The sequence below is a fragment of the Carcharodon carcharias genome, chromosome 10 (assembly GCF_017639515.1).
Source record: "Carcharodon carcharias isolate sCarCar2 chromosome 10, sCarCar2.pri, whole genome shotgun sequence".
NCBI classification, from domain to species: domain Eukaryota; kingdom Metazoa; phylum Chordata; class Chondrichthyes; order Lamniformes; family Lamnidae; genus Carcharodon; species Carcharodon carcharias.
This window is the reverse complement of record NC_054476.1, coordinates 114,623,069-114,647,143: the sequence shown is the minus strand read 5'-3', so window position 1 is coordinate 114,647,143 and position 24,075 is coordinate 114,623,069.

Here is a 24,075-nt window from a genome sequence, read left to right as displayed (position 1 = left end):
CTGATGCAGCTAGCTACCCAGACATCTTGAATCATCCCCGACTCTGGGATTGTGTGAAAGCAGCAGAGAGAGCGGGGGCAGCAGTGTGCAGCCTTCCTCCATGATAATCAAATTCCTTAGCAAAGGTTTAGTTGTTAAAAAGTGTGACCTTTGAAATCAGTTACAGCTCGGACATACTCAAACAATGGGGAGTCTATCACCAGTATGATGCTACTGGTCATGCTTGGTATTGGAATCCATTACAAAACCACCTACTACTGAGGTCTCAGTGATTATACAATGATCAATGTCAGTTAAAAAAACACAGAACAACTCAAAGTCAGGAATATGAGAGAGTAAGGAGCAAGAAACTGAGGTAAAAGTTAAAAATCAGAGACAAAATTCTGAAGAGAAGCACAGACAGAAAAACGGAGACAGAAAAAAAAGTGAAAAAGAAGAAAGTAATGTGTGAGCGACTTGTTGAACTCAAATCCTGTACAACTTTTTAAAATTAATTTTAAAGCATCACTGGTAAGGCCAGGATTTATTGTTCAATCCTGGTTGTCCTTATGGTGGTGGTGCCAAACCACCTGCTTAAATCCCACTGGGTGGTTTGTTAGGGCCATTTCAGAGGATCCAGAGTCACATGTAGGCCAGGTAAGGACAGCAGATTTCCTTCCTGAAAGGGCATTAATGAACCAGATGAGTTTTTAACAACAAGCAAATCGTTAATAGTTTATCATGGTCAGCATTGAGACAAGCTTCATATTCCAGGTTTATTAACTAAATTTGAAACTTTACCAGCTGCCATGGTGGGATTTGAACCCATGTTCCCAAAGCATTAACCTGGGACCTCTAGCTTACTAGCTCAGTGACATTACCACTACACAACCATTGCCTATCATTAAGCTATTGAGTCTGTTGCATGTGTTTATGTCAATAAATTTAATAATCTATTGAATAGTGATACAGGAAAGCACAAAGCAGCAAAAATAGATGCCTTCAAGTACTCCTTTAGGAGATGCAATTTGGAAATTTGAATGAAGGATTGGGACAGATTGGGTCCTTCAATCCTTCAGCCTAGTTTCAATTTTCCAGTATGGTTTGAATCAAAACCCATTATGGCTGCTTAATCGCACCTCTATAATTGTGAAGAAAGTTATTTTGTGCTTGAAGCCTTCCAAGTTCACAGTTTAGTGCTTGCTGTGTCACATGCCATGATTATAATCACGTGAAGCTATCCTTTATCCACATGACATACAATGTTCATCACATCTCAGTAACAGCAGTTTGCATTTCAATAGCGCCCTTAATGTTGAAAAAACGTCAATTCAAAGGAGCAGAAATTGTAAGAGGTAAGCCAAGCCTTGCTCAGAGAGGTAGTGTTTTATGATGGAACTTAGAATCACAGAATCATACAGCACAGAAAGAGGCTATTCAGCCCATTGTGCCTTTGCTGGCCCTATCAATCCAATTCCCCATCTTGAAGTAGCAGCTTCTTCTGCAGCAAATGTGGCAGAAACTGCTGTGCCAGAGTGGGGCTCCTGAGCCATCAAACCATCGTCCTATGGCACAAACCAATATCCTACGATGCAAACTATCGTCCTACAGGACAGAAGGCTGCCAAGATAGGAGAGGCAAATAGGTTTAGGAACGTGATATCTGATCCTCTCCACCCTCCCCGTAGACTCTCTGCTCACCAAGAACCAGCACCAATTCTGGGGAATGAAGTTGGGGAGTGGAGCACATGTTATCCTGAGGAAGCACTTGAAAAACTGTGATTACACTACCATGAGGTTTAGAACAGTTACGGAAAAGGACAAGAAACATGAAAATACACAAGTGGAGGACGGATAATTCCTCAGAGCTGAAAAGGAATCTGGCCCATGTGGATTGGAAACAAAGACTGACAGGTCAAAGCAGTAAATGAGCAATGGGAGATCTTCAAAGAGGAGATAGTTCGGGTACAGGCTAGACACATTCCCAGAAGGAGAAAGGGAAAGGCATCCAAAACTTGAGCTCCCTTGATGATTAAAGTTAGAATTTAAAGTTAATCAGAAAATGGAGGCTATTATAAATGTTGGGCTCATAAAACAGAGAACCAAGCTGAATACAAGTACAAAAGAGAACTGAAAAAGGATATAAGTGAAGTAAACAGAGTGTATGAGAATAGATTAGCAGGTAACATAAAAAGGAACTGAAATATTAAATATATAACAGGTAAAAGGGTAATTGAAGCAAGGGTGGGGCTGATTAGAGAGCCAAAAGGAGATCTGTTCTGGACTCGGAAGGCATGGGCGAGGTACAGAATAAATTCTTTGCATCTGTCTTCACTTAAGAAGATGATGCTGCCAACGTAGTAATGTAGCCAAAGAGGTAGTGGAGAAATTGCATAGAATCCAAATAGATAAAGAGAAGATACATAAATATTTGCCAGCCTTCAAATTAGAAAAGTTACCATTCCAAATGTTAGGTTGCTGAGGGATTGTGGGCACGAAAGTGTTAATAAGCCTGGTGACAGTGACCTATACATTGCTGTTAAACAACAGATAGTGTGATTTAGTTGTCAGTAAATGAAGAGAATAGCCTCTGACTTTTGCAATATAGAGATAGAACAAGATCGTGATGAAACTGTCAAAATTGAACTAGCCCAGCAGTTGCTAATACAGATGTAAATATTTTTATATTGATATTTTTGTAGTTTTGTGGTTTTCTTTGTAGAAGTCACAGCAAATGTAGTGTTAGAGATTGAACTATGCATTTTTAGTATAACACAAAATGGTTGCTTGGTGGATCGAGAGCTGATGGGAAGATGGTTAAGTTGTAGACAGACAGCAAGCAGAAGAGAGAGAACATGCCCAGACATGTGGGTAGAAATGAGTCAAACTGCATCAATACACACAGGGAGGGTCAGGGAGGATTCAGAAGGTCTGGGGGAGTCAAGAGATTGGGAGATGTTGGCAAGTCAGGACATTAGCATCTAATGGGTTCTGTTTAATAAATGTTAAATACCCAGTAATTGAAGGTGTTAGGGTGAACAGTGCTCGGTGTCGATTTATTAATGATACTCAGTTATATATAAGGAAGAGGCAGCCAGCACTGGCTGTCTAGTGTGTTAGAGGGGAGAAGTCAGCTCTGTAGTGGACAATTAACATTCTCTACCTGAGCAGCCTAGGTACTTGTATCCTTCACACCCAGGCTTGGGAGTTAGCCAGCATACAGGGTGGAGTCAGAGGGTCAGTGGGGAGTTGGGGAGTCGATGTCGGTGTCTTGGGGGGTGAGTGATGAGTCAGTTGTATAGTTACCCATGTTTTGGACCAGATTTTAATCTGTCTAACATTTCCTGAGTTGCTATCCGGGTAGTAAATTGCAGTTGTATGAAGTCTTTGCCTCTAACTCAGAGTTGGTGGCTTTTTCGGAGGGTCACAGTGGAGGTGGGTGGAATTGCTCATTAGAAGTACAAACTTCTCAGACAATTCACACAGAGTCATTGCATTGGGACTTCCGAGGTGTCCTGTACCATATCTTGCAGGGCGGGGGGTTGGGGGGGGGGGGGGGGGGGGGGGGGGGGGGGGGGGGGAGAGGAGGGTGGGGGGGGAGTGCGGGGGGTACCTCCAGTCCCTGACTATCCAGACAGGAAAATTTGGGCCGATGTAAACTAAATGGGACAATATTAAAGGGAATACAGGAACAGAGAGACCCAGGGTGTCCATAGAGAAATCTTTAACAGTGGCATGACAAATTGTGAAGCTATTAAAAAGCATACAGGATGCTTTGCTTGATAAACAGAGGCATTGGGTACCAAAGCTAGGAAGGTGTACTGGATCTTTACAAAATCACTGGTTAGGCTCCAGCAAGAGTATCATGTCCAAATCTAGGTACCACACATGAGGATTAATGCCATGCCATTACACAGAGTACAGATTTGTAAAATGGCATAAGTGATGCTGAACTAGAGGAAGCGATTGGAAAAGCTGAAGCTGTTCTTATAGCATAGAAGGTTAAGGGCAAATGTAATAGAGGGTTATAAAATCAGGAGGGATTTTGATAGAGCTTTGTTATTAATTCATGGGATGTGGGTGTCATGGGCTAGACAGGAATTTATTGTTTAACCCTAATTACCCTTGAGAAGGTGGTGGCCTTGAGAAGCTGCCTTATTGAACCGCTGCAGTCCATGTGGTGTAGGTACTGTTAGGGAGGGATTTCCAGGGGTTTGACCCAGAGACAGTGAAGGAACGGTGATATATTTCCAAGTCAGGATGGTGAGTGGCTTAGACGGGACCTTCCAGATGGTGGTATTCCCATCTATCTGCTGCTCTTGTCCTTCTAGGTGGTAGAGGTTGTGGGCTTGGAAGGTGCTGTCGCAGGAGCCTTGGTGAATTCCTACAGTGCATCTTATAGATGGTACACACTTCTATCACTGTTCATTGGTGGTGGAGGGAGTGAATGTTTGTGGACAGGGTGCCAATCAAGTGGGCTGCTTTGTCCTGGATAAATAAATAAGTAGAGGATGGTTCCAGATGAAGATGGGTCAGTAACCAGAAAAAACAGATTCAAGGGAATTGGCAAAAGAACAGAGACGAGATGAAGAGAATTTCTTTTACACAGCAAGTTGTTGTGATTTGGAATGCACTACCTGAAAAGGCGACAGAAGCAGATTCAACAGTAACTTTCAAAATGTAATACTCAAAGGGATAAAAATTGCAGGGCCATAGGGAAAGAGCAGGGGAATGGCACATATTGGATAGCTCTTTCAAAGAGCTGGCAACAACACCATGGGCTGAATGGCCTCTTTCTGTTCTGTGTGATTCTTTTGGCAACAAATGATTTCATACTGATGAACTGATTTATGAGTAAATACAACTCATTATGTCTGGCATTGTAGATATGACAAATGATCAAATCCAGTTCTGGTCCATTACTACAAGTTGGCTTTAAGGGAGAAATCTCAGCTGATGCAGGGGCATTTGGACTGAACATATTTATGCAAATTACTGCAGAGCAATGTGGGTCGTGAAATTGCTATTTGTTAGGACATTAAAAATGGTTATGCCCTGCACAACATCAATGTTTGATTCTTTGGGTTTTCTTTGCCGGTCACTTCTTAAACCTCGGCGACAGTTGAAAATGAGCCCAAATTAGCAAAAGGCAAATTTAGGACCAATAACAACATATAGGTTTATATAAGAAACAATTTTGGGATAGCGAGGAGCAGAATCTTCTGGATAAATAAACTGGGATAGGTCAAACAGACTTCATGTACAAGTATCCTGTGGTCACAGAGCATGATACACACCTTTAAGGCATGTTTCATATGTCTAGACAGCTGCGGTGCTTCAGACAGCACAATATCATCTTTGCATGGTGCATGCTGCAAGACTTTCCCACCCAACAAGACATCATATTAAAATAGCAGGAAGACAAAGTAAAGAATAGAGCAGGATAATTACTTCTGCCCGGCCAGAAACAGACACCAGATTGTGATTGACGAAACCTTAATTCAAGTAAGTATCCACCTAATGCATGAAAAGTCCTCACCAGATCTGCCCCATGAAAATCTTGTCATACTGGACTCAGCAACATCTCAATTTTTTTTTAATTCTTTCATGGGATGTGGGTGTCACTGGCTGGGTCAGTATTTATTACCCATCCCTAATTGCCCTTGAGAAGGTGGCGGTGAGCAGCCTTCTTGAATCGCTGCAGTCCATGTAGCGTAGGGACTGTGATATATTTCTAAGTCATGACGGTGAGTGACTTGGAGGGGAACTTCCAGGTGGTTGTGTTCCCATATGTCCTTCTAGGTAGAGCTTGTGGGTTTGGAAGGTGCTATTGCAGGAGCCTTGGTGAGTGGCTGCAGTAGATGATACACTCTGCTGCCACTGTGTGCCTGTGATGGAGAGAGTGAATGTTTAAGTTGGTGGATGGGGTGCCAAATAAGCCAGCTGCTTTGTCCTGGATGGTGTCAAGCTTCTTGAGTGTTGTGGGAGCTGCACTCATCCAGGCAAGTGAAGAATATTCCATCACACTCCTGACTTGTGCTTTGTAGATGATGGACTCATGAAGTGAGTTACTCTTAGCAGAATTCCCCTCTGACCTGCTCTTGTAACCACACTATTTATGTGCTTGGCCCAGTTCAGTTTCTGGTCAATGGTAACCCCAGGGTATTGATAGTGGGGGATTCAGTTCTTGAATGTCAAGGGGAGAAGGTTAGATTCTGTATTGTTGGAGATGGTCATTGCCTGGCACCTATGTGGTTTGAATGTTACTTGCATAGATGACATAACTACCATAGATCCCAGTCTTTCATTTTCAAAACAATTGAACAGCCAGTATCCAGTAACCTCCTGGGTACACTTGAAATAAATTGCAAGCAACTATAATTCTGTAAAGGCAAGGAAGAACATGAGAATATAAGAAATAGAAACAGGAGTAGACCATTCGGCCCCTTGAGCCTGCTCCGCCATTCAATTAAAACATGGCTGATTTCCTTGTGTTTCGATTTCCATATTCCTATCCACCCCAGTTAACCTTTGATTCCCTTGCCTAACAAGAATCTATCCACCTCTGCCTTAAACATATTCAATGATCCCACCTCCACTACCTTCTGAGGCAGAAAGTTCCAAAGTCACACAGTCCTCTGAGAGAAAAAAGTTCTCCTCATCTCTGTCCTAAAAGGCTGACCTAAAAGGCGTACAAGTGTCTAGAGTTTGTTTTCCACAAAGCTTGAAACATGCTTTTGAACGCTGGTGCTTAGGTAGCATTTATAATAAATGCAGCTTCTGCCTGTATGATAACAATTTTGTTTACATAGTGTCTTTGATGTAGTAGAAAGGTCCATCCATGGTGCTTCACAGGAGTCCAATCAGACAAAAAAATTAACGCCATGCCAAAGAAGGAAATATTAGTGCAGATGACTAAATGCTTGGTCAAAGAGGTATGTTTTAAGGATCGTCTCAAAGTAAGAGAGAGAGGTGAGAACATTTGGGGAGCATAATTGGCTGAAGGCATAATTGCCAATAAAAGGGCAAAGATGCACAGGAGATCAAAGATGGAAGAACACAGACTTCTCAAAGGGCTATGGAGTTGGAAGAGTTTACAGAGATGGGAAAGCAACAGGCCATGGAGGAATTAATTTGGCAAATGAAGAGCCAATGTAGGTCAGCAAAGGCAGGGATTATGGGTGAATGTGAGTTCTGACCGAAGTAGCAGAATTTTGGATGAACTCAAGTTAATGAAAGTGGAAGATGGGAAACTGACCAGGGGAGCATTGCGATAATTGAGTACGGAGGTAACAAAAATGAATGCGTGTTCCAGCAACAGACAGGCTAGGGTAGCAGGGGGGTGGTGGCAGGAGGTGGGGGGGAGATGGGTGAACTTACAGAAATCATGGGATTTCAGGACTTCATAGCTGATAGTTGAGATAACAACTGACCTTCTGCCAGTGTTACTGCTCCACCTCTGCTCAGACCATTTGTTCCGGCTTGTTTTATCCATTTGGTGACCTACTTCTCGTTCCAGCCACTCTGATATACAGCAACAATTTACACAAGCCCTCTCAAATTGCAGCTGCAGTCTTTTAAGAGCTGCAGCCATTCACATCTGTCAACAAGCTCCCAGTACCAGGTTCATTCCATCCTGGGACTCACTGAGCAGCATTAACAAGGCCAATCTCAGATCATCCTGGATGACTCAACAGTGCAGAGACCAAAGCATTTCCCCCAAGGCATCGAAGTTTCAGTTTGTGCAGAAGCCTAAAGATGAACAAGCAGCCAAGTAGGAAGGAAGGGGCAGAAGATTTACATTACAAAGTTTGGCTCAATCTGTACATATAGCAGCTCTCGTACCAATAATTATTCAGACCTATAATGGTGGAAAATTGTGCTTTTTCTTTAGTGGCCAAATTTGGAAAGCACTGTTCATGCCTGAACACACAACAAGGCCTGTGTAAAATAGTCTATTATTTCCCAGTTAATCACTGTGTTTAATGCTAAACAGGATTTGCCAAATAGGATGTTACCCTTTCAGCCAAATGCTGTAGGCAGCCATTTTATACAGGTCATTAAATTAAAAGGCAGAATGTTCCCCTCATTAAACAGAAAAGCCCATTGCAGAACAGGAGCTGGTAAATAATTCTCTGTTGCCCAATTAAGGGGCGTTGAGCACCAGATAATGCTCAGGCGTGAAATGTATATTCAGCGAAGAAGTAATTGGTTTTAAATAAATAAATACTACTTATCTGAAGAAGAGAACAGTCTACAGAATTGGTCAAGCTTGTGATTTCTTTGCTCCGCATCAAGAATGAGCCCCACATGCTTAGTTGATGAATGGGAGCTGTTGTTGTGTGTATTGCGTTCGTCAATTATACAAAGCAGCATTAGAGCACAAAGCAGTTTATAATTGATGGCGCATGTTTGATGAACTGGAGAGGAAGCTAAGTCGACAACTGATAACTCTGCAGTTCAATAAGTTCTAGTTAAAGGAAACCAGAGCTCCCACATAGGACAGCCTTTGATCAAAAGCCCACTGCCAGATTCTAGAAAGCTGATAATCCCACATAAAGAAAGAAAGACTTGCGTTTATATAGTGTCTTTCATGATGACCTCAGAATGTTTCAAACTGCTTTATAATGAAATACTTTTGAAGTGTAGCCACTGTGGTAATAAAGATTAACAACATAATGTCCCTCAGTATAGTGGCTCCAGACAAGGCCAGGATTCCCAACCTTCCAGGGTTGCCCTGAAAGAAAAGACTAATCTCCAGGACACTACTACAAGCAACCTGGGAGAAAAGAATTAGGGCAATAAAAAATTGTGTATTATTTCTATTTCTTTGTACACTTTTGTTAATTAGCTAAAGCACAGGGAGGTGGGAAAGGCTTTTGACTGATAGTCAAGGATCATCGAGGACTGAAGAGACCATTTACTTTCCGTTTGGCATGGAAAGGAGGTGCACCAAGAGGATGGACATTTTGGGTGATCAATGGACGGAGTGTGGCATCGGGGCAGGTCATCTGATGGTAGTGTCCAGAATGCTTGCAACCCCGTATTGGCATCCCTAATCAAGCTCATTGCTCCAAGGCAACAGGGTACATTAATATCTTTTCAAAATCCCCCCAGTAAGTACTTTAAAGTTCTGCCCACATTTTCCTCATTCTGGAATCAACCATTGTTTTTTTCTCTCTTTATTCGTTCATATGGACATCTCTGGCAAAGCCAGCATTTACAGTAAAGTCCCGCCTTTTGCGACTTCCTTGTTCATGTATTCACTTACCCGCGCTAAAGCTTTTGTACACCACATCCCTATTGCATGAGCAATTGTTCACTTATCCATGTTTTCTTTCCCCTCTCACCTCTTTTCCTGAGGAGATGGCAGCTATGATGGAGCAGAGACCTTGCCACATTTTAATGGGAAGATGGTGTGGAAATCTCTGGAATTAGATTCCTTCCATTAGTCCTGGCCTTGGACATTTAATTGTCTTTTTTTTTAAGCACCTTTCCTACAGGGGCAAGAAACGGTGCCTGGAATGGTTACAGCTGAAGTGCAGCCCAAACAGAGAGATTAACCTGGAAATGTCCAAATCTCCCAGTCCAGAGCTGCAATAATGGCCCTGTTCAGTTCTGAAATGTTCCCTGATTTTATCTTTAAGTTCTGAGGTGATTTTTTTTTTAAAAGAGGATTATCTGTTTTTAAAATTTTCAATATGTCTTGTATTGCTCAGAGTCTCCCCCCGCCCCCAAGTCTGTCATATACAGGGACCACAATTTGCTGCACAGTTATTGCACCAACCAATGCTGCCCTCACATTGCTGGAACCTATTTAATTGACTCCCATTGAAAAACATGTTCATCATTCACGATTTCGCCATTTGTGAGGTTTGGCAGGAACGTAGCCCCACAAATGGCAGGACTTTACTGTATTTCCCATCTCTAGTTACCCTGAGAAGGTGGTGATGATGCTTCATATTCAATTGTTCGAGTTCTTGTGTGTTTGATGCAATTGAATGGCTTGGTCACTACAGAGAGCAGTTCAGAGTCAGCTATGTTGGTGTGAGACTTGAGTTATCCAGTCCAGGTAAGAACAGCCAGGGCAGAATTTTACATCCCGCAGCCGGGCGCACGCCCAACCTGATCAGGCGTAAAATAGTGTGCGATGACGTCCGGCGAGTGTCCCAACATCATCGCGCATTCACACGATATTTCAGTCGGTAGGCGCACGCAAGTGTCGGCAGTGTGCCCACCAACAATTAAAAGGCCTATTAAGGCCATTAATCAAATAATTAACTGCTACTTTTTGCTGCCCGTCCAACCTTACGGTAGGTGGATGGGCGAATCGGCCAGGCAGCCTTTGCATTTTTGAGGAAACCTCATCCATGGGCAGGATGAGGTTTCCAACATTAATTTTAAAAAATAAAAATGTTTTGACAGAATTTTTATTATGTCTATGTTCATGTGAGTGAGTCCTAAGTGGGGGCCTTTTTTTCAGATTTTCCACATTTTTATTTAAGGGTTTTATATTCTTCAGCTCCCTCAGGCAGCTCCCTGCCTTCAGGGAGCTTTCAGTGTGCACTCCCCCACACAACACAGACTTCGGCACTCACCCTCCTCCCGCCCCCACCCCGGCAACGTTGAGCTTCTCAGCACGCCTTTCATGCTGGCGGCCATTAATTGGCCATGGTTGGGGCTGATTGGAGCTGGCAAACCATTTCCCAGCTGCTCCCAAGCCCTCCTACTGCGCCCATCCAAAGACCTGAGAATCCTGCCCCATGTTTTCTTCCCAAAGGACACTAGTGAACCAGTTGGGTTTTTGATTACAACAATTGAATCCCACAGCTTCATGGTCACTTTTAATATTCTTTTAAAATACTGAACTCAAATCTGCCATGGTGGGTTTTGAATTCAGATTCTCTGGATTATTTGAACGGTTTTCTGCATTGCTAGCCCAGCAAGCATAACTACCTATGCTCCCCTACCTGCCACACAACCAGGGTGTTTACATTGCGGCTGCACAGTAAAATCATTTTTCAGCACTTTTCTCACAGCCTCACTAAGGTTCATCTTAAAACATTAACGATATTCAGCCACCAATCTTAATTTATTTTAAATTTCAAAACAGGCTTCACATTAGCAAAACTTTATTTGCTGACATAACTTCAGCTTACCAACATTCAAAGGTATCGCTCACCACTGAATTCAGAAGTTATTTATTTATTTTAAAACATTTATAGTTCATTCCAATTGAAGACAAAAAATTGCTTTTGAGGATGGTCTCTTGGCACCTTAGAATCTATTATTTTTAAATGTTCATTTGACCAAAACCAATGGTTAGGTAGGTGAAAGGCAACAATTAATTGAACCATTTAGACCTGAAGATAATCAAGCCAGCCATCTCTATTAAATGATGGATAATTGTTAGCTGTATACTTTCACATCATAGGAGAAAGAACAGCCCTTTCAGCCCCACAAACATGTTCTAGTAGCTCATGACTAACCTGCACCTCGACTCCATTCGCCCACCTTAGCTCCACAGGCCCTGGCAACATTGCCCAACAAAAAATTATCATTCTCAATCTTAAAAGCTCCAATTGTCCCCAGCCTTTTAAGAGAGATAGTTTCAGGCTTCTAGTACTGCTTGTCTGATAAAATGTTTCCTGATTTCCCTCCTAAATGGCTCGGGTCTAATTTTAAGATTGTGTCCCCTTGTTCTTGAATGCCACCAGAGGAAATACTTTCTTGGAATCTATCCTATCAAATCCTTTAGTATTTAAAACAGCTCAATCCAAAAACATTTTAACCGCCTTGATCAAAACATCCCTTCAATCTTCTGTACAATTAGTTTGTCAAAAATCATATATATATCCTGCTGAGCTTTGGGAGAAAGAGCAAGGAGAGTTGAACTAATTGGATAACTCTTTCAATGCACTGACACAGTGATGCTGGATGGTCTCCTTCTGTGCTATAAGATTATGTGCCTTGTATGCTACATCAGCAAATGACAATTGTTCCTGTACTAATCAACTGACTATAGCATTGCACTCTATTGACTTCTGCAGAAATGTTTCAACATGTCTCCATCCCTCACCATAGGCCAAAACAAAAGGAATCCACTGCAAGTATAGAGGAATCTGTGTGACCGAAGTCCACAGATTATATTGACTACAGTTGGAAACTAAGACACACCAATCACTGTTTGTGACTTCACCTTTTATTTTTTATTTACTCGCTCACAGGATGTGGGTGCCTCTGGCTAGGCCAGCATTTATTGCCCATCCCTAATTGCTCTCGAGAAGGTGGTGGTGAGCGGCTTTCTTAAACCACTGCAGTCCCTGTGGTGTTGGTACACCCACAGTGCTGTTAGGGAGCAAGTTCCAGGATTTTGACCCATATATTTCCAAGTCAGGATGGTGAGTAGCTTGGAGGGGAAGTTGAAGGTGATAGTGTTCCCAGGTGTTTGCTGCCCTTGTCCTGCCAGATGGTAGAGGTCACAGGTTTGGAAGGTGCTATCGAAGCAGACTTGGTGAGTTTCTGCAGTGCATCTTGTAAATGGTACACACTGTGTGTCGGTGGTGGAGGGAGAGGTTGTTGAAGGTGGTGGATGAAGTGCCTATCAAGCCGGCTGCTTTGTCCTGGATGGTGTCAAGCTTCTTGAGTGTTGTTGGAGCTGCACTCATCCAGCCAAGTGGAGGGTAGTCCATCACACTCCTGAATTGTGCCTTGGAGATGATGGACAGGCTTTGGAGAGTCGGGGTGAGTTACTCTCCGCAGAATTCCCAGCCTCTGACCTGTTCTGATGAAAGGTGCTGTCAAAGGAGCCTTGGTGAGTTGCTACAGTGCATCTTGTAGTTCATCCTGATACTTGAGTAACAAGATGCTAAAAATGTATACATTTACTGTAACAAAGAGAACTTCATAAAATCTCATCTTGAACATCACATCGAAAGAAAGACTTGCATTTAAAGTGGGCCTTTTACAACTTCAGGACATCCTGAAATGTAGTCACTGTTGTAATGTAGGAAATACACAGCCAATTTGAGCTCAACAACTCCCACAAACAGATAATCTATTTTAGTGATGTTGGTTGTGGCATATGTATTGTCCAGGACACTGGAAAGAACTCCTTTATACTTCATTAAAACAAAAGGATAATTGGTTTGGGTTTGGTTGTTTTAAATTTTTATTACAAAACACGTGTGGTCCAAATGAGTAATTTTTACTCTGGACAATTGTTTGTCTATTTGTTTCAGTCACTGTTATGTAATTTGAGCATTTCAGATTAGGTTTGTTTTTTACTGTTGTTTTATTTATAGCAATTTTTGCCCTCCCCTTTGTCAGGTAATAACTCATTTAGGAGTTGGGGGTTGGGAGGGGTAGAAGGGGTAAAGTCTGTTTTCTAGCAACGTCTTCAAAATAACCACTTTTCATGCACAAACCTAGGCAGCAAGTGTCACAATATGCAACAGCCAAGTCCTTCTATTGATTCGGATTTCCAAAAGAGGTCACGAAGGCCAGGAAGAGCGACCAAAGCTGACTTTTTCCTCCCTTGAGTAGAAACACTTGTGCCAACTATAACCTTCCTATTACTCCCTCTGTCTACAGACAACTCAACCTGGAAAAATTGTTTCTGTCCACTGCCCTGAAATATTACCTTGGTATATTACTTTCCTACTGGGAAATCTCAAAGTAATTCTTGTAAGTCACATACACAGTCAGACTCTTTTTCATAAAAGAGGAATTGCAGCAGTAGACCTTGCTGTACAGCCAAGTACATAAATGCTATCCCTGTTAGAATGTACATGCCCATTACTGTACCTCCCCTGCACAACAGGTCAACACGATCACAATTCCAACAACATTATGAGACATATTCAATAGCTTACTAATTTAACCATAATGGAAAAACTGTTGTGAATGTCAAATTGACTAATCCTGCTGCAGTGATTGTAGAGATTATTTCGTTTACACAGCTCAAAAAGTTTCAAGAAGGTCTCTGTACTTTGAACCCAAACCAAACCACTAAAACTAAATCGGAGAGTTATTGGAAAACATTAATGCCACAGCATCCAGCGTTAGTTATCTGCACATTGATTTCCGAATGTAAACAGTTCAGCAATTATTGTCAATAAAACCCCAGTCACTGCAAAGTCCAAGTAGATGTGGAATATTTTAAATTTAGAAATCAAAGCAAACTAAATTTCATATAAATTTCATACAGCCTTAGTTCAAACATGGACAAAGGAGCTGAACTCCCCAGGTGAGGAGAGAGTGACTGCCCTTGACATCAAGTAATCAATAAGTAATACTCTGTTTTTTTGTTCTTCCTGCCAAAGTGAACAACATCACATTTTCCCCCATTAAACTCCGTTTGCCAGATCTTGCCCACTCACTCAACCTATTTATCCACCTGCAACCTTTTTGTGTCCTCTTCACAACTACCTATCTTTGTGTCATCTGCAAATTTAGCTACCATGCCTTTACTCCCCTCACCTAAGTCATTGATGTAAATTGTAAAGAGTTGAAGCCCAGCACAGACCCCACAGGACTCCACTCATCATGTCCTGACAATCAGAAAAAGACCCATTTATGTATACTCTCTGTTTTTGCCAGCCAGCAAATCTTCTATCCATGCTAATATGTTACCCCCTGCACCATGAGGTTTTATTTTTTGCATTAATATTTGATATGGTACTTTATAAAATGCCTTTTGGAAATCCAAATACAGTATGGGCAGAATTTTCCCCCCATTGGGGGGGAAGTTGATGGGTGGGCGCATTTCCGATCGGCACCCCTGATCGGAGGCACAGCGCCATTTTACGTGGGCAGGCCAATTAAGGTCCGCCCACCGTGACGTCCGCAGGGAAGCGATATGCTCTCCCTGTGCGGGCAGGGAGATCGCTTCTACTTTCAAAAATATTAAAAGTAGAAAAAATATTCCCTTACATGTCCCCTAATATGAGTTGGGACATGTTCATAATTTCCAAAAAAACTTTATTAAAATTTTTAAAACCCTACATGAAACCTCATCCCACCTGAGGTTTCATGTTTTTTCTACTTCCCACCGGGGCTCCTGGCCTGTCCGCCAACCTTAAGGTTGGATGGGCAGGTCCACTAATTACTTTAATTGATCTGTCAATGGCCTCAATTGATTTTGCTGTGCCCCTGCCTTCCTGAAAATTTAAATGGGGCGTGGTGACGTCGGGAGTTCCGCCCAATGTCACCATGCGTCATTTTATGTGTCAGTGAGCGGCCCCCGCTCGCCAACGTTAAAATCCTGCCCTATATCTACAGGCTCTTATTTATCCACAGCACATGTTACTCCTTCAAAAACTCCAATAAATTGGTTTAACATGATTTCCCTTTCACAAAGCCATGCTGCCTCTTCCCAATTACCTTGAGTTTCTTGAAGTTCCCAGATATAACCTCCTTACTGATTGATTCTAACAACTTCCCTCGACAGACATGAAACTAACTGGCCTATAGTTTCATGTTCTCTGCCTCTCTGCCTTCTTGAACAGAAGGGTTATATTTGCTACTTTCCAGTCTGATGGAACCTTTCCAGAATCTAGCAAAATTTGGAAAATTAACACCAGTGCATCAACTACCTCATTAGCCACCTCTTTTAAGACCCTAGGATGTAATCCATCAGGACCCAGAGACTTGTCAGCCTGCAGCTCCATCAATTTGCTCAGGACCGCATCCCTAGTAATTGCAATTTCACCAAGTTCCTCTCCCTTTCACCTCCAGATTTACAACTATTACTGCAATGTTTTTTGTATACCATATAGTGAACACAGAAGCAAAATATTTGTTCATTTCTTCCACCATTTCCTTATTATCTACTATCAACTCACCACTCTCACTCTCTAGAGAACCAACACTCACTTTACTTACTCTTTTCCTTTTTTAAATACCTGTAGAAACTCTTGCCATCCATTTTTACATTTCTAGCTAGCTTCCTCTCATATTCCAATTTATTTCTCCTGATTAACCTTTGTCATTCTCTGCCATTCTTTATATTCTGACCAATCATCTGCCACTCATCTTTGCAGAGTTGCATGCTCTTTCCTTATGTTTGATGCTTTCTTTAGGTTCTTTAGTAAACCACTAATGATGGATCCTCCCCTTAGAATTTTTCTTCATAGTAGGAATATACATACTCCTTGTTGAGACCATAACCATCTCAGCTATGATCTTATCGAAAGGCGGAGTAAGCTTGAAGGACTGTATGGCCTACTCCTCATCTGAAGTCCTACATAATTAACCACTGGGAGGCTTCCATACTCTTCCATTCCAGAAAGCCAGTTGTTGAAGGATAATACTGGAGCCAATCTTTACTCAGCCTTACATTTATTTACAACGTGAAACACTACAAGTATATACCTCCTAACTCAACCACACCACAGTTTCTATAAGTGTTTCTTTATAAGTGCTCAGTGAAACCCCACTTAATTCCCTCCATCATATAATTATATGGCTAATATATAATTTAAAACCCAAAGAGCCCTAATGTCATTTGCTTTTGTTCTGAGAGAGGTAAAGTTGTATAAGCAGTTTAAAGCATGCAATGATGTTCCACTCAACAGAGGCTCAAACTATCTGAAGTACACTATTAAAACTTCAAAGCTGAGTTCCAGTGAGTAGTTGCCTTTGTAATTGACACAGCCTGTTATATCATGAAGGGCTTTAGGAATGCAGTTTGAGGGGGCTTATTGCAGGTCAAATTTTGTCTGATTATGCTCCTGTGAAGTGACTTGGGATGCCTTACTACTTTAAAGGCACTATATAAATACAAGTGGTTGCTGTGGATGTTGGTCATTTGGTGCAGGTCTTGTCCCTCACAAATAGACAATTGAACTGCTTTATGGCTTGTGATTCAGTTTGCTTCTCTGATAAAGTAAATCATCCAGCAGGCTCTAGAAAAAGTGTACATTTCATCTTTGGAAGGTCACTGTCTGCAGAGCAGTTGATTACCATTAGTTCAGCATGGTGAACGTGATTTCAAACACTGAGATATCGCTCTGAAAACCTACAAGACCTCCCATGATGATCCAAGTGATGCTTGTGAAGTCTAGTGGGTGATGGATCAGCAGAATCACCAGCTCAACAAGTACTTTTAGCAAACAATTCGAGAAATCTTCACATACATACATACAACTCCTGCAATGCAACCATAGGGTATTGGCTTCTTCAAGCTACACAACATTGCACTGTCCAGAGGTTATGTGGTTGGGACTGTTGTATATTTTATATCTCAGAGCTATGCAGTGATGACACTAATTTCTGTGCAACAGGTTTTATTTAAAATGTCTACTCCATGCTTCGAGTTCTAGCTTCCAGCTCTTTCCAGCTTTGTTTACTTTTCTCTGAGTCCATAGCCAGGCTTAACCAATCAAGTACTGTGAACGGCAATAGTAAATAGACTCACATAATCAAACACAGAACTATTGAACTATTGAACGCTACAGGGACAACCAAAACAACTACTTCTGATACAAAGACAGATTGAACATAAGATGAAGGAAGAACAATTAAACCTAATAAAACTTATAATATCAACTTGTTGAGTGTCTACAGATACTAACCAACCTGTTACAAAAGACTGCCAAATATTAAATTAACTGAACACCCCAAACCTCAAACAGGATAATTCACTTAATGTCTCCAGTATCCCCCTTTCTAGCAAAGGGTAGTGTCATGATAATGAAGGAAAAAAACACTGAAATGCATCTGGAAATTATGGACTTTAAAAATAGGACCTGAGTTTTTAAAAGTGCACACAAGCCACTGGCTGGGATGCTGCAGGGTGACTCCCTAAGAAGTAATGGAACCCCACCCTGTTACCAGACAAGGTACTTCTAAAGACATCCAGAAATTAATTGCTCCCTTTGGTCGAGATAATGGGGCACAATGAGAGATAAGTATCATCTCATCAAGAAATCCTGTGAGCAATGCCCAGACAGATTTGTGAATTCACTTCCCACTTGGAATATACAACGAAGGGGTTAAAAGTGAGCTGAAAAGCTGCACTGGTGTCAGTCTGTTGGTGGTTTTCTGAGAGAGCAAGTGCTAGCAGTTTGACTCAGCAGTAACAGCCACACACAGTGCCCCTGCAAATTGCCATTTTGCAGGTATCCTGATCTCTCTCCCTCTCTACCAAAGTCAACACCACTGGAACCTCGAACCAATTATTCATCTGCCGAAATCAACATTATTGGAATCTTGAAACCGACTATTCACTGACCAAATCCAATTCTACCGGAATCTCGAATTGCAACAGCCACAACACTCAATCACATACTGCCCATGAGCCAAGAGCTGTTCCATATACCTTTTCCTATAAATACATATACAGAAAATTCACTTCAAGCTAAATTCTTACTTTTAACCTGTATGACCATATGTGCATGTGTCTTGTCCTTTCTTGCCTTTAGTAGTTAATAAACTTACTCTTACCATTAACTCAAGAAAGTCTGATCAAATTCGTTCCTTCAAAACCAGAACGATTGGGTATGGGGAAAAAGGTATCTGCCTAAGGGACCCTTTTTAGATTAAATGTTGTTGCAATCAACAGACGGTGGCGGGGCTAAATAAAAACAGGGAGCCAGTTCATCCTTCCTCACCTGGGACATAACAATTTGGGGTGTCCCAGCCAGATGATGATAAATTGAGGGGTCTCACCTGGATCAATAACTTTGGGGAACCACACCTGGGGGTGGGCTGTAACAATAGTGTCCCTGCCTCAGAGCCAGATGTTCCAGGTTTGAATCCTGACCCAGCATTTAAAACACAGCCAAACAGGTTGATTATTAACCTATTAATCCTCTCAATAAACACCAATGGCAGGCAGTAAGAGTGGGAGAGATTCCTGGTCAGCCATGTGATGGAAAGCATGTTGGAGCCTCAACCATCACTCTCTATAGCTCCAGACTACAACATGCATGGAAAATTCCAAGTTGCTACAGCAACTCGGATTCCCTGGGTGAACTGCAACACACCATCACATTTTACTTCATACAATGTTGCATTTGTGAAGATTGGGAAATTTATATAATGCAGGTTGTACAAGAACCACCAGAAATGAGTTAATTTGATCAACACTGGACTTCAATGCATCCAATGGTTATGATTCCTCTTCAAACAGTCAGACACCTTTGTCCAGTACGGGTGCCAAATTGTTGTTTTTTGTCTATGGGGAAACACTGAAAGATTAACACAGAATGAAACTGTCCCCTAGGTTTACATTCAATGGGTAGGGATTTTATATAGCAAATTCATGTTTGAGATGGTAATGTGTCATCTTTGCAGAATAATGTGAAAAATTTATAAATAAACAAGTCTAAAGCACAAGGTTTGCAGAAACATTAAAAAACAGAATCTGGTCCACAAACATTAGTTAAAACCCCCATTTCTAGGCAAGTCACTATAAACTTCTGGCCCTAAACATTACAGACTGGCTTTCAGATGCTGAGAGCATCACATAATGCAGAGTCTTGGTTCAGTGGTAGCATTCCTGCCTATGAGTCAGCTGTTTGTGGGTTCAACGTCCCCTCTGAGACTTGAATACAAAATCTAGGCTGACACACTAGTGCAGTACAGAGAGAATGATGATCTTCACATGAGACAATATATAGAGGCACCATCTGCCCTCTATGGTAGACATTTCCTTTTTACTTGTTCAGGGACGTAGGCATCGCTGACTAGGCCAGCATTTATTGCCCATCCCTAAATGCCCTTGAGAAGGTGGAGGTGAGCTGCCGCCTGGAACTGCTGCAGGGGAAACATTGTAGGGGAAACATTTTATCAACCTCTACTAACAGATATATTAAAAGCCTAAAAGTACCACCTCACCTGTCTAAGAACCTACAGTGCTGTTAGGAAGGGAATTGCCGGATTTTGACCCAGCGACAGTGAAGGAACGGGGATATATTTCCAAGTCAGGATGGTGTGTGGCTTGGAGGGGAGCTTACAGGTGGTAGTGTTCCCATTCATCTGTTAACATTATCCTTCTAGATTGTCAAGGTCATGGGTTTGGGAGATGTTTTCAAAAGATCCCACAGAACTATTCAAAGAGCAGGGATTTATCACTGGAATCTTGGGCAGCATTTATCACTCTAGCATTGCCTAAAAACAGATTGACTGATCATTTAAAACAAAAACAGAAATACCTGGAAAAACTCAGCAGGTCTGGCAGCATCGGCAGAGAAGAACAAAGTTGACATTTCGAGTCCTCATGACCCTTCAACAGAACTAAGTGAAAATAGGAGAGGGGTGAAATATAAGCTGCTATAAGGTGGAAGGGGTGGGTTGGGGGAGAGAAGTGGGGGGGGAGGTGTGGTTGTAGGGACAAGCAAGCAATGATAGGAGCAGATAATCAAAAGATGTCACAGACAAAAGAACAAAGAGGTGTTGAAGGTGGTGATATTATCTAAAAGAATGTGCTAATTAAGAATGGATGGCAGGACATGCAAGGTACAGCTCTAGTGGGGGTGGAGTGAAATAAGACTAACAGGGATCTTGAACTCCCTCCTAAATCCTCACCCCCTTTCCATTTCTTCCCCCTCCCTTTTGTTTTTTCAATAATTTATTTAGATTTTTCTTTTCCCACCTATTTCCATTATTTTTAAATCTATACCTTTTATGCCCTTTTAGTCTTATTTCACCCCACCCCCACTAGAGCTACTGTACCTTGCGTGTCCCTGCTATCAATTCTTAATTACCACATCCTTTTAGATAATATCACCACCTTCAACACCTCTTTGTTCTTTTGTCTGTGACATCTTTTGATTATCTGCTCCTATCACTGCTTGCTTGTCCCTACAACCACCACCCCGCCCCCCCAACTTCTCTCCCCCAACCCACCTTCTTCCACCTTAAACCAGCTTATATTTCATCCCTCTCCTATTTTTACTTAGTTCTGTTGAAGGGTCATGAGGACTCAAAACGTCAACTTTGTTCTACTCCGCCGATGCTGCCAGACCTGCTGAGTTTTTCCAGGTATTTCTGTTTTTGTTTTGAATTTCCAGCATCCACAATTTTTTGTTTTTATCTATTGACTGGTCATTTATTCATTGTTGTTTGTGGGATCTTGCTGTGTGCAAATTGGCTGCTGTGCCTCCTATATTACAACAGTGACTGCACTTCAAACATACTTAATTAGCTTTTGGGCATCTTGAAGACATAAAAACTGCAGTATAAATGCAAGTTCTTTCTTAATTTGCACAGCCAGTCTTTCTGCAAATCAGATATATTGAGGGTTCCTCCTCCAACACTGCAGTCATGCACAGAGCCATCCATGAACAGTAGGTGGCATCCATGCACATGATATTATGTTGGGTTATGATGCTTACCATGACAATGATAGAAAATGTTCATACATTAAGAAAGGACTTGCAAAATATATCCTTATGGTTTGTCCCAATAAAGACAACTGCAGGCAGAAGATCCAGATTAAAAACAGATCTTCTGCACCTTTCCCTGCCAATTCAAAATACTTAAGTAGATTTACATTGGTGTGGTGACTGTAATGAAAACTGATGGATAAAAAGCAACAATAAAGTGGCTACATCTTGCAAAATTGGACAGCATTCCATATGCTTGCTCTTCAATATCCTACTGCCCTTTACTCAATTTCCTTTACTAAGATGCAGCTTGATAAAAAAATCCTTTGAAAGTTTACAATTTGCAAAACATGGGGTTGTGATGTAAGATTGTAATGTAAGATCGGTTGTAATGTAAGTCATGTGGGGCTAGGATTGATTTATTCTCATGGTTGTTGGCTTTAATAATTATTTGGCAGTACAGGGCTTGAGTATTGCTGAAAAAAGAGACATGTGGAAGCTTTTCATCTTGCACTCAGCAGGACACGACAAGAATGCCAATATAAAGGGAAAACAACAATTTATACAATATGTGAAGAGAGTGCTGATTGGTTGGCAAGTGGACTTTGATTGGTAGAGGTGTTGCCATGAAAAATGCATCAATGATGGTGACTGACAGTTAACTGCCAAGCATTGTTTGAAATTTAAACCAGGCAGCTTGATCATGATTGGTCAAGGCATTGCCCTGTGGAATGAGCCAGCAAATGGCTGTACTTATTTTGTTTAGCTGAACCAGGCGCAATGTGTGTACATGTTCTTTCTGTCTGCAAAGAACAGGGCCCTATGTATTAATATATGTAGCTTCCAGTACACACAAAAGCGCCACACTGCGAGCCTGAATGACAATCTTAAATTGGTTGTCAGGGTAATGTTTAGCACAATGAAGATTATTTAGCAAATGTTGTCCAATCGCGGAATCACATCTAATGTTGGACACTGTGTTTTGAGTTTTGCAAGCACGAACTGGTTGGGCACACTCTGAACCCTGCCTGTTGAAACCAGCAGCTGGGATATGCTATTTGATATGATCTACCAGTCTTTGGGATGTATGGCCTACATACTTAGCATCACACTGGCACTGAAATTCATATACCACATTACTCATTTGTGTGATAGGCAGAACGTCTTTTTGGCTTGACCGCAGCATCCTGTTAGTGGCAAATACCACTCGTGTTGCTACTGCATAGCAGCAGTGTGAAAGAGCTAGCTTCACCTGTTGCTCAAATTTTTTAGATATCTTTCTCTTCCAGGTAATCTGAGGTAGATCCTGTACTTTTAAGGGCTGAACGTGATGGCCTTAGGCCTGTTTGTGAGTTTGTGTGATATACAGTGCCAAATGATCTGCTCAGGATAAGCATTATCCTGTACCAGACCGTGCTTGCAAAACTCAAAACACAGTGTCCAACGTTAGATGTGATTCCATGATTGGACAACATTTGCTAAATAATCCTCAGCGTACAAAGAATTACTCTGACAACAAATTTAAGATTGTCAGTCAGGTTCACAGTGTGGCACATTTGCATATACTGGAAGCTACATATATTAATACACAGGGCCCTACTCTTTGCAGACAGAAAGAACATGTACACACATTGCGCCTGTTTCAGCTAAACAAAATAAGTGACTCATTCCTCAGGGCAATGCCTTGGCCAATCAGGATCAAGCTGCCTGGTTTAAATTTAAATTCCAAACAATGCTTGGCAATTAACCATTAGTCATCATCACTGGTGTATTCTCCATGGCAACACTTCTACCAATCAAAGTCCACTTGCCAATCAATCAGCACTCTCTTCACATACAGTACAAATTGTTGTTTTCCCCTTATATTGGTATCCTTGAGAAGTTGTTGGTTTTGTTTTATTCTGACTTGTAAATGGCTTCTAGGATTGTACAGTAGTCAGAGATAATGAAATGTTGAAAGTTGTTCATTCTCAGGATGCTTTCAAGTTTAATGTGGCAGGGAACAATTTAGCTCGCAGTGCTGAGTAGCTTCTGCTGAAAGTGCAGAATGAATAATTTGTGCCCATTGACTACTTCTTGCTGCCACATTGGGAAACGAGATAGCCAAGGGGCAGTCTTGAGATAAAGAAACAAAACAGTGGGGCTCAGGGTGACATGCTAGATGATAAACAGATTAACCATCTGGAAGTTTGCAGGAACTCTCTCAGTTCTAGGGGCCCTGTTCGCAATAGCACTTGTCATGCCATAATGAATCAACAAGGACTGATAAAGATCTAGAGTCAGGATTGAAAGGATTGATGAAGACTATATTTCTACCCAAAGAAAAACAAAATAATTGGGATTATTTCTTTGTAAGTCTACTGCTGAAGGACATGGTATGTGTCTAAACTTTGTTGAATGCAATAAAAGGATTACGTTGCAATCATTATTGGTTTGTCAGATTTAAATAGTCTTACAGTAAGCAGTATGATTAGATCAATACCAAACATTTGTGCCCATATTTTACAAGATTGCCTGAATCCTCAGTTGTCCTTCTGGAAGTGAATATATTTTAATGCAGTCTATTTACTAGTTGAAGAGCTATAACACAAGCATTTACCATTAGATTTGTGCAGAACAAGTTATTTTAACAATCAAAAGGTCACAGCAGGCTGATACCTTGAATTAATTATTACCAATGTTTCTTCAATTGAAAATAACTTGTCTGCTTCACTGTGAAACCAAGGGCTGAATTTTACCTGCCCCTGGTGGGCATGTTTCCCATG